The 11152-nt window shown below is 49.5% G+C and overlaps 1 long non-coding RNA gene across 2 annotated transcripts; it reads left to right on the forward strand.

The window, feature by feature from the left end:
* Positions 1-547: 547 nt before the first annotated feature.
* LOC131402291 (uncharacterized) lies at positions 548-10596 on the forward strand. 2 transcript variants are annotated; one of them, XR_009218504.1, is made up of 5 exons: positions 548-707; positions 2644-2710; positions 3279-3348; positions 5020-5104; positions 10027-10596. It is a non-coding gene; the product is annotated as an uncharacterized LOC131402291 (long non-coding RNA). The 2 variants fall into 2 exon arrangements; XR_009218503.1 differs by lacking the exon at positions 10027-10596 and having other exon boundaries at positions 5020-5218.
* The last annotated feature ends 556 nt before the right edge of the window (positions 10597-11152 follow it).

Genomic DNA, 11152 nt, shown 5'->3' on the forward strand with positions numbered 1-11152 from the left:
TTCTGCCGTCATCAACACATGACGGTCTTGTTTTACTCATTTCCCCCACCTTCTCCCTCGGCAAATTGGGAACAATCGTCAGATTATTGATTTCATTTATGAATATTTCAATCCATATCTAAAAAATAAGGACCCCCAAAAAAGGAAATACATCGTCACACCTAAAAATAATTAACAGTATAATCCCTGAATATCAAATATGTAGTCAGCATTCAAACTGCCTTTTGTCTCCGAACTGTCAATAGATTTTTATTTTAAATTTAAAAATTTATTTGAATCAAGGGCCAGAGAAAGTCTAGGCGTGGCAACTGGTTGATAAGACTTTTATAGTCTTTTAAGTCTGTTTTAATCTTTTCTCCTTGATATTTATTTAATGATGTCACGTTGTTTATTCTACAGAATTTTCCAGTCTGCAATTTGTTGAATGCATCCCTGTGGTGCCGTTTGACATGATCCTCTGTCCTCTGTATTTCCTGCCAATTGGTAGTTGGACCTAGAGCCAGATTCCCTTTCGATGTTATGTATTTACTGCTTCGCAGGCCCTTAGGGGTCTATGCAGATAGTAATGGGGGATGTGAATCACTTGTCAGTATTTTAAAGTACTTCATATTTTCAGCTACTAATATAAGCTAACAACATCGTCCATTTTCTTTGATTTTGCCTAGAATCACATCATCTCATTGAGATAAACCAGATATTTCATGCAGGTAAAAAGTTGTCTGGAAATTATATCATTCACTGATGAATACGAATGGGCAAGTGTATTATTATAGCAGTCATAATGCCATTTATTTGGTAGACGAGATCTATTGAAAGATGGGGATCATAGGAGAAAGTAGGGGATCCTTAGTAAGGAGTATGTTGAGAACCAGTGCATTCACAGACCTTCTCCTGAACTCTAGCCTCCATTGTAAATATTCAGAAGGTCATCGTTTAAAACCTGCAAGAGGCGTTCCCTACATAGCCCATCTGGCCTCCTCGGTAGGATTGTAAAGAACAATAAGTTTCTTTAGAGTGACTTCTAAACATCTTTCCCCCTTACTTGCTTATTTAAAAATTAAAATTTTCTATTATGAATAGATACCATGTTTGCATAATTCAGAATCCTAGAGGCACAGTAGAACATATGATGAAGACTCTGCTTTCCACCTCTGTCCTCCCAGCACCATGGTTTCTCTGCCTGTAGACAACCTGTGTTAACAGTTTCCGGTTCATCCTTCCGAAGAGATTTAATGCATGTGCAAGCAAATGCGTCTGTGTATTCTTTTTGCCTCCTTTTATTTTAAGTGCTGTCGTATAATATAGATCCTGTTCTTCACCTTACTGAGAAATCCTAGTGGCTATTGCAGGAAGTGGCTATTGCAGGAAGTGGCTATTGCTTTTACTTTCCTGAAGAGTTCAAATGGTGTGAAATGACACGAGAAGAGCTTTCTTTAAAGACTAAGGATGCTTTTCCCTAACCCAGTGTGTCGTGGAGGCAATGTGGTGCAGTGGGTTGGAGTTGGGGACTGCTCCTCGCTCTGCCACTAACTTACGTACCTTGAGTAAGTCTTTCCCATCTCACTGCATAACAACGTGAGGATGGGGCAGTGATCTCTCATGTTAGAAATGCTCTGACTCTGCATCAGTGCACTGACCCCGGTTGTGTTCATTTGAGCGAGGGGAGACAAGTGTGTTTTAGAGCTCTCACCTGTCCCACTGCCTCTGGATAGACCTCAGGAGACACAGGTGTACAAGTCTCCTGTGCCAGAGCCCACTCTCTGGTCCTGACAGACGGTGAAGGAGGTGAATTGACCTGTTGGAGATTGGTGGAGGGTGGGGGGACCAGTTTCTTGCCATTGGGCCTGAAGTTGACCATTTGATTGAGCCACATGTGATTTGTGAAGCTGTTGGAATTTCCCGGGGCAAATCAGTAGGATGGCTCAAGAGAGCTGTGTTGGGCAGACCTTGCTGACTCTCTTCTGTTTCTGCACTCTGTGGTTCTTGGGAAATCTCAGGTATTTATAAACGTGACAGCGCACACCAGGCAGCCTCATCAAGGCCTCCCTTTGCCGTGAAGTCACTGAGCCAGGCTGCGTATGTAGACGGTTTTTTCTATTGTACTGAGAGAAGGCTGTTTGCTAACGCTTCCTCCAAGAGGTGGGGCTTTCAGAGTCCAGGCTCCTTGGTAACCCTGATCGTCGCCAAAAAAGTGGTTATCCCAGGGAAAGCCACCTCGACTAAATTTTTCACATTTCATTTTCTGGCTAGGGGTGCTTTGTAGGAAAAGGCCAAGGTGGTGTTTAGAAACTCTTTCCAGAGGGGGCTTGGCCTCGAGGGCAGCCTGTTGACAGGTCCAAGGAATGGGGGTGCTGAGGCCTTTCACAGGAGGTACTCGCCTCTTATGGAATTCCTGAGAGGCAGAACGAGGGCCCAGAGGGGAAGCAGAGGGAAAGTACAGGTGTCCCAGTCTGTTGCAGCAGGTCTGCACCCCAGCATGCCTGGAGGTGTGCCTGCACTGGCTGGGAATATTGGAGAAGGAAACCCAGTGGCAGTTGGGTGAGCAGTTGGACTAGGACCACTTTCCAGACCCCCTCTCAGTCCTGACATTCTTGGGTTCCACACACCTGTAGAACTGATTTCATTGGTGGTGGTATTCTTTAGTCTTCAGCCTGGCAAACAGCTATTACGGACAATGTGGAAGGAAGGTGGTGGAAAATGAACTTTACAGGTGAGTTCCCACAAGGACTACCCCTCCCCAAGTTGTGTTGAGCATTAAACATCTCCGGAGTGATTACTGTGTGATAGAGCCACAGAGCAGTACCAAGCAAGGTTCCTCATGCCTGAGAGGAGCAGTGAGCACTCCCCAGAGAGCTGTGGAGAGTGTTGTTCCATCGCAGGGGGAGCATCAGCCTGCTGGGAGGGCAGGTGCATGAGCATTGATTGGGATACCTGGACTTTCTTTGGATTCACTCTTTATTTTTAACCAAATTGATTACCTTCAAAAATTTCTCTGTTTCAGTTCTATGTCTGTTTGTCTTTAAAAAAGCTTCTCTCTAGATCCTCGCATTATGCTGGTGGGTCTAAACACCAGTCTCAACTCTGGCAGCGTATTAAAATCACCAAGCGATTTTATTTGTTTTGTGTTACTTTCCCACCTGGGTCTACCTCTGCCTGCTATTTGAACTTGAGAGTTTCCCTGATAGTTATGTGTGTGGGGGGCCACCAGTTAGGGGTGACAGAGGAGAGGCCAGAACCCCACAGTGCTTACTATGACCATATGTCTTGCTTCTACCCAGATTGCCCTCAGTCATTAGCGAAAGTCACAAAGTCCATAGAAGGCAGGACGTCAGTGGACAGGTGGTCCAGGTAAGAGGCTTGGGCTGAGAGCCACTCATTCTGACTCCTGGGGCACTTCTGAAAGCGTGAAATTTGGGTGGGGTGATGGCAAATTTGGTAGAGGGATTTTATGAATTAATAAGATGTTTCATAAAAATTATTAGCTGCCTACTATAGGCCAGGATGTATCGTAGATCATGGGGTATGAAGTTTGATAATGTTTGGGGGGATAACACTGTAGTGGGAAAGACAGGTTAAAAAACTAGCTGCACCCGAGTGTGTCCAGGCACTGTGTGTGTTCCAGGCTGCCTTTATCTTGCTCACCATTTATTCCCACCCCGGGGGCAGTGCCTGGCACGTGGTAGATAGCTAAGATCAATCCTTAAATACGTAAGTGAATGCATCTAGAAAGTGCTATAAGAGTACCAAAAGGGGAATTGTTAAGTCCGTGCGGTGGAATGGAAGGGAGAGAAGGCATCGTGGAGGAGGTGGCAGAGGCATGTACCAGATAGGCTGGGGATGGAGGGTGGGAAAGGTTTCATGGCAGAGGGGAGGGGGCAGGTGGAGACTTTAACTGCTGAGAGCATGCGGGGTGGCTGGAGTTTGGCATGCTTACAGGGGACTGCTGTGGCATAGGCTGGAAGACAGGTGGAGAGTGAGTGATGCAGGGTTTTCTAGGGTTGGGGGAGGAGGTGATGAAGGCCACTTGGGAAGGCGTGGGGAGAAGGGACAGGTGGAGAGACATGTAAGGAGGATTGACCAGATGTGGGGCTTGATAAGAGGTCCAGGGAGTGAGCTAGAAGGGGTGGAGCCTGACTCCACCTGCAAATGAGTGGCTGCTGATGTTCTCAACTCAGATGGGGGAGTCCTGGAGGAGGGGCAGGCTTGGGTTGAGTGGGAGGGAGACGCGAGGAGGAGGTAGAGAGTGAATTTGCTTTTAAGTTTGCAGTAGAGTGTGGTGCTTCTTGCACAGACTTGAAAGTCCCATGGATGCGAATTCAAGTCCCTGCTTCCCCACATATTAACTGGATGACTTTGGGCAAGTTACCAACCTTCTCTGAGATTCAGTTTCTTCGTAGGTGTTCTTGGTTATTGACTTAGCACAGTGCCTGGCATAATAAGCATTTAGTAAACGGTGCTTTTCATTAGGCAGTTAGAAAAGCAGATCTGGAACTCAGTAGAGTTGTTGGGAGTGGAGATAGCAGGGTAGAGGTGAGAGGGAAAGCCTTGGAAATGGATGCAGCCTCCCAGGGGAGCGTGAAGAGGAGGAGAGAAGAGGGCAGAAGACAGACCTTGGAGAAGGATTCCAACACTGAAGGGTAAGCAGTAGGGCTGAGCTAAGGAACAAGATTGGAAGCTACTGGAGAGGCAGAAGAGAGGGATGGGGAAGAGAAAGGCTTGTGGAGGAGGGAGTGGTTCCACAGGGATGGACTGGGATGGAGGAGCTCTTGGGTCTTCTCCTCAGGACATCTGGCCCTTTCCTTTAGCAAGAGCCGCGTCAGTGGAGGGGCAGGCAGAAACCAGGCTGCAGTGGAGTGAGAAAGAATAAGAAGTGGAGGTTGTGTGGGGCAGCCTGCCTGGATCCGGCCCCCTACGGGCTCAGGAGCAGTAGGGAATGCTCCCGTACTTTGCGTCCCTTGAGCAGGACACTGGGCTTCCAAGGATTTCTTCTCATCAGCCTTCCCTCTGTTCGTCTGATAGGTCGCCTGTGGTCAGGACCATAGTCTGTTCCTAACGGATAAAGGAGAAGTCTATTCTGGTGGATGGGGCGCAGCTGGGCAAACAGGTAGTGGACCTTACACCCCCTTGGGATGGTGCAGTCTGGAGCTGTGAGCGGTGGGGCTCTCATGGGCTAAAACCACCTGCCTTCATTTGACTCTTACCTCTCTTATCACTTCCTGGGGCCACTGCTCTGTTTGTCCCTTCCCAGTGCCCTCATCCCAGCTCCCATGGAAAGGAACGGATAAAGGATTGGGTGGAGGATTAAAGCCACCCGTCAGCAGAGGAGCTGTGAGCCTTTCTCTCAGCAGAGACAGGAAACTGTATGAGGCTTTCAAAGAGAAAACAAGTGTCCCCTAAAAGGAGCTTGATGTTCACTGATTTGAGAAGAATGTAATTAATGCAGGGAGGAATGATTGAGAAACTTTCTCAAGCTTGTATATTTAACCTTTTTGTTTCTGATATTGGTCTGAAGGGAGGGCCGTTAAATATAAGACTAAATCTTTTAGAAATTCTCAGTGATCCTACCAGCACATGATATCATCTTTGTTCATTGTCTAGTGTTTTCTTCCAGTCCTCGTTCATATGTGCACTACTTTTTTTTTCCCCCAAAGCCCCAGTAGATAGTTGTATGCCATAGCTGCACATCCTTCTAGTTGCTGTATGTGGGACACGGCCTCAGCATGGCCGGAGAAGCGGTGCATTGGTGGGTGTCCAGGATCCGAACCGGGGCCACCAGCAGCGGAGCGCAGGCACTTAAGCGCTAAGCCACGGGTCCGGCCCTTTTTTTCTTTTCTTTCTTTTTTTTTGATGAGAAAGATTCGCCCTGAGCTACCATCCGATGCCAATCCTCCTCTTTTGTCTAACAAAGATTGCCCCTGGGCTAACATCTGTGTCCATCTTCCTCTACTCCACATGGGACACCGCCACAGCATGGCTTGACAAGTGGTGCATCGGTGCACGCCCGGGATCCGTACCTGGGAGTCCCGGGTCGCTGCAACGGAGGAGCGTGCACACTTAACTGCTCCGCCACCGGGATGGGCCCCATGTGTGCACATTTGTATACAGTAATCACACCATAGGTGTGGTTTTATATGCTTGTTTTATCATTTATACTTACATAAAGCATTTTTCCATGGTGGTAATGTTTTCACAGTTACAGTTTTTAATATTTGTATGATATAGCATCAATTTAATTTATCATAATTAATTATTCATTTTACCATTTTATTAAATAATTACGTAAGCTTTTCCCTGTTGTCATGTGGCATACTTCTTTGGAGGCGGAGTGCAGTGGCCGTTGGAGATATCATGACATTTATCTTGTGTGCATACGTGACTTTTTCTTTCGTTTGGATTATTGCTCTAGGATAAATCCCAGGAGTGTCAAAGGAGTAGGATATTTTTATTGTTGTCAGAATGTGTTGTTAAATTGCTTTCCAGAAGTTTTACCAGTTGATACTGCCGGCAGCAGCGGGTAGAAGTACCACTTGAATTTTGTGGGTGAGGCATCTGGGGGGGCTTAGCTGGGTCTTTGGCTCTGAGTCTCTCAAAGGCTGCAGTCATCGTAGGGTTCCACTGGGAAGGCTCTGCTTCCAGGAGCACACCGATGGTTGTTTGCAGGATTCAGGGACCCCAATTCCTTGCTGGTAGTTGTCCAGCAAATGGTTGCTGGCCAAGCCTTCCTCGGTTCCTTGCCATGTAGGCTTCTCCATGTGGCAGCTCCCAACATGGCAGCTGGCTCCGTCAGAGTGACCAAATGAGAGGGTAGGACAGAGTGCCAATGAGACAGAAGCCGGTGTTCTCTCCTTTAATCTGGGCAGTGACCTCCCTTCACTTTTGCTGGCCTTCTGCTTGTGAGAAGCAAGCCACTAGGTCCAGCCCCCACACAAGGGTGGGGAGTACACGTGGGTGTGAACAGCAGGAGACGGGGATCACTAGGGGCCATTTTAGAAGTAGCCCGCCACAACCGTGATCTTGACTGTGGCCTGAGCCTCCCCCTGTCAGTGACAACAGTGATTTCGTTCCAGTGGCCCTTGCCAGAGCACAGTTAGGTAAAGAAGCTCTCTGCGAGCCAGGCAGCAGAGGCCAGGCCCCAGCTCTGCCAGCCTCGCTCACCTAGGTGTACACTTTCTGGGTCAGTAAACCCCTCTTTTCCTTTGAGTCAACTTAGGGACTGTTGTTGTTCTGCTGTCTTCACCAAAGCACTTAGAATCTGTCTTTCCAAAGCACTTAGAATCTGCCTTTCCAAAGTTATCCCTCAGCAGAGGCACCAAGATCAAATCCTGCTAGAAAGCTAAGTTGGCCACACTTCATCCTCCAGACCGCTGACCCTTCCATCTCTCACTCTCAGCAGAAGAACCTGCCTCCTGTTTCATAGAGGAAACAGATGCCGTCAGCTGAGAAAGCCCTCAGTTTCCCACTCGGACTCCTGCACACTTGCCTCTACCTGTCCCCGCCCTGGGTCCCTTCCCTTTATAGCGGTGGGGGAAGCGTGTCTCATCCTGCTGAAGCTGATGCTTCTCTCTGTGTCCTGGATCCCATCTCCCCCCCCGTTCCTCAGAAGCCTCACTCCATCTGCTGGGCCTTCTTCCCCACAACTTCAGCCTCTCCCTGTCTACTCGTCCCTCGCCATCAGCATTTACACATGACTCAGGTGTCTTCCATCTTAAGGGGCCCTGTGTGGAGCCCTCCACGTCCTCCCGTTCCCCCAAGTCCCACCCCTTCGCTTCACCTCCTGCCTCCACTTCTAGGCCAGACTTCTCAGGAGCTGCATTGACTTACTGTCCCCATGTCCTTGTCTCCTTCTCATTAGTCTGTCCGTTCCACTCAGCTTCCACCCTTATCAGTTTGCTGAGTGGCTCTTGCTAGGGTTACGGTGACCTCCATGTTGCTGAAAACAAGAATAAAGCACCTGGAGACCATTGTCCAATCTTTCCCTTTCTTGATCTCTCAGCAGCGTTTGACATTGGCTGTGACGTGCCGAGCATCTTGGTGAAGAGCGGTCTTCCTTTCGCCCCTGTGACTGGGCTCTCTGAGGGCTCTCTTCCTTTCTCGTTCCTTCTGGGCTCGTTTCCTGGCTGTGCTCCTGGGCCAGGCCCTCCCATGTCGGAGGTCCCCATGGCAGGACTGTGCTCTCCTCCTTTCCTCTGCCTTCTCCTTCAGAAGGTCTCACCCTCACCGTGGCTGCAGTCACCGACTGTGTGCTCAGGAGTCTCCAGCTGGCAGCTGAGGCCCAGCATGCTCTTGGGAGGTGCAGACATCTCTCAGTGCCACTTGACGTTTGCCCTTGGCCATCTCTAAGCACTGTGAGTTCAGTGGGTCCAAAAGTGAACCCCTGCTCGTCCCCCACCTGCTCCTTCTCCACTGTTTGCCACGTCCACTCACGTTCCCCTCTAGGAATCATGTCCACTCCTTACTTAGAACACTTACCGGCTACGCATTTTGCTTAGAATAAAGACCAGACCCTTCCGTGGTCTACAGCATCCTGCATGATCTGCCCTCCCTGCTCCCCACTGGCGTCTTGCAAATATTCCCCCTCGTCCCCTGACTTCATCCACTGGGCCCTTGTTTAAACTCCCTCAGTGGGCCATGGCCCCTCCCTCCCTGTGCAGGTGCTGTCTCCCCTACGTGGAATACCGTGCTCTCCCCTCCCCTCCACACTCCTACTCATCCCTCAGACTGCGTGGATAGAGTGTAGCCTCCTGAACGCTCCTGCCCATGAACTACTTCAGGCTCCCTGAGTTTCCTCACGGAGGCCCCTGTCCTGCCATCCTTGCAGTCAGCACAGATTAATTGGGTGATAATTCTGGCTGACCTCTGCCTCCTCCGCTAGACTGAACTCAGAGAGAGGGACCGGGTCTCTTCCTTCCCCTCATGTTCCCATCACCAGTTAGATGTATAGCGTATGTTTGCTGTTTGGGACATATTTGTGGAGTGAATGAATGACCTGGCACTTATCTGCTCCTTCCGTTCACCAGAATCCTTCCAAGTTCTCACCGGTTTGTCTTCCTAACAGTATGGACCCTTCCTGTGACTCGGGTGAACGTCCCCCAGTACTTGCCCTTCTCAGTTGTGGGGACCGTTAAGCACATGGCGTGTAGGGGCACTGGCTGTGCTGTATGAAATGGTGAGAGCCTCTTGCAGGCAGGTCATTGGGAAGCTCTAGAGGGGTCGATGGTGAAGGGTCGGTGTCTGTTGGATTCACAGGCACAGACCTCAGCCTGAGGGAGGGAACGTGGCTGTGGGAAGACCTAGTTAGAGTGAGTTCAGTTAATAGAGGGTGAGGGTGACGTTCCTGACAGAACGATAGTAGCCCTGGTTTCTCTGTAGACAAATAGCCAGCCCAGAGCTTAGTAATTCTGTAGTAAACCTCTGGAGTGGAGAAGGAACTGCTTTCACCCCCTCCCGTCTCCTGGGCCAGAGACTCTGGCCCTGCCTCCTCCAGAGAGGCTGCACCAAGAAACAGAGACAGAGGGAGAAGAGCCTTAGGGTTTCGACGCTGAGGTCTATGCCCCTGGGATGAAACATCTGGCACCACTGATGGGTATTCCACTTTTTATAAGCAAAACATCATTTCTGAGAGTTATCGGCATCTGGCCCTAAGTTGTTTTGTACTTGGCTTGCCCTCCTGGTCAGTGTGAATCTTAGACCTGTTAGTAGGGGGACAACTGCCCTTCTGAGGCTCTCCTGTGTTCACATGGGGTTTCTGGGTGATTTGTTGACTAGGCCCCTCCAGCTTGCCCTCCAGGTGTGGGAAGTTTGTATTCTGAGCTTGGTTAGTTTGCTTGACATACGCCCAGAGTAAGAATTTAAAAGAGGAGAAAAGAAACTGATTCTTTTCCAAGTGTCATTAATGTGTTTTTGCCAAGCAAGGAGGAGAAAACAATCCCTGTGGATCTAAAGCATCCCGGCGGTGCAGTTTGAATTTCTGGTGAAGAGGGCTGCACTTGGTTTGACTTACTGACCGCTGTTTTTACTGTCATGTAGAAGGACATGTTTTTGTCTGAGGCTACGGAATTCTTGGCAAAGGACCAAACCTAGTGGAAACTGCTCTTCCGGAAGTGATTCCACCCACTCTCTTCAGCTTGATGGAGTTCAACCCAGAAGTCCAGGTTTCCCGCATTTGCTGTGGACTCAGCCGCGTTGCTCCTCTTACCAGTAAGTGGCCAAGCCCGTGTGGCCCCAGTGACGGGCCGAGCTGCATTCTCTTAGGTTCACCCCAAGCCGTGGGCAGCTTTCAGTGTCCATCCATCCAGTGGAGGGGCGCCCCACGTGGATAATTACAGAGAGCAGCTCATCCAGACGTTGTTTGGCTTGAAGTTGTATAATGTGTGTCTTTTTTCATCCTGGAGTTTTGTTTTTGGTTCCTTTGGTTTGTGGTTGGGCTCATGTGAAAGTGAATTTTCTCAAGAGGACGCCAGTCGGTGGTAGGAGGGGGACCCTCGAGATGTCGGGGTGCTGGGGAACCCAGCAGAGTTTTGGTGAATCCCCGGGAGAGCCATTGGGAAATGAAAGTGTGGGACTCATCCCGCTCCTGGCCAAGCCCAAACCCTGACCCGACCCAGGAGTGGGGGACGGCAGGACGCTGATTTGTCAGATGCCCTGGGGTTTTGTGGAGGAAAATATGCCCCATTTCTCCAAAGTGCCGGGAGAGAATGATCAAAGCCAAGGCTGGAATGGAGCTGTTCTTGAAGGTTTGCCCAGTTACAAAGCCGTCAGACGCCCAGGTGCCTCCCGCCCTCGGATATCCGCTTTCCTTGATTGCCTCTCCCGTTCCAGCACAGTAACTGTCGGGTCAGTCTGCTGCTCTTTAGTTGACCTGACTGGTAAGACTGAAGAAAATTAATTTCATTTTGTGGGGATCCTCACGTAAATTCGCTATTTCCTTGCACCTAAGAGTGTTAATTTGTAAATCTCAGTTACTCATCTCTGGTGAGTTATTGTTCTCTCTTTAGGCGTCTGGGCCGGGACAAGGAGTTGGGTCATCCTCGTTTGTGTTCTCTGGCCCCACGCTCCTGTGAGGACTATCCAAGGGCCCCCCGACCCAGAGTCCTGACTGCCCTTCAGTTGTCTTCTGATGTTCAGATCTCAGGCCTGTAACACACACGGGCTG

Source organism: Diceros bicornis (assembly GCF_020826845.1).
Source record: "Diceros bicornis minor isolate mBicDic1 chromosome 39 unlocalized genomic scaffold, mDicBic1.mat.cur SUPER_39_unloc_1, whole genome shotgun sequence".
NCBI lineage: Eukaryota > Metazoa > Chordata > Mammalia > Perissodactyla > Rhinocerotidae > Diceros > Diceros bicornis.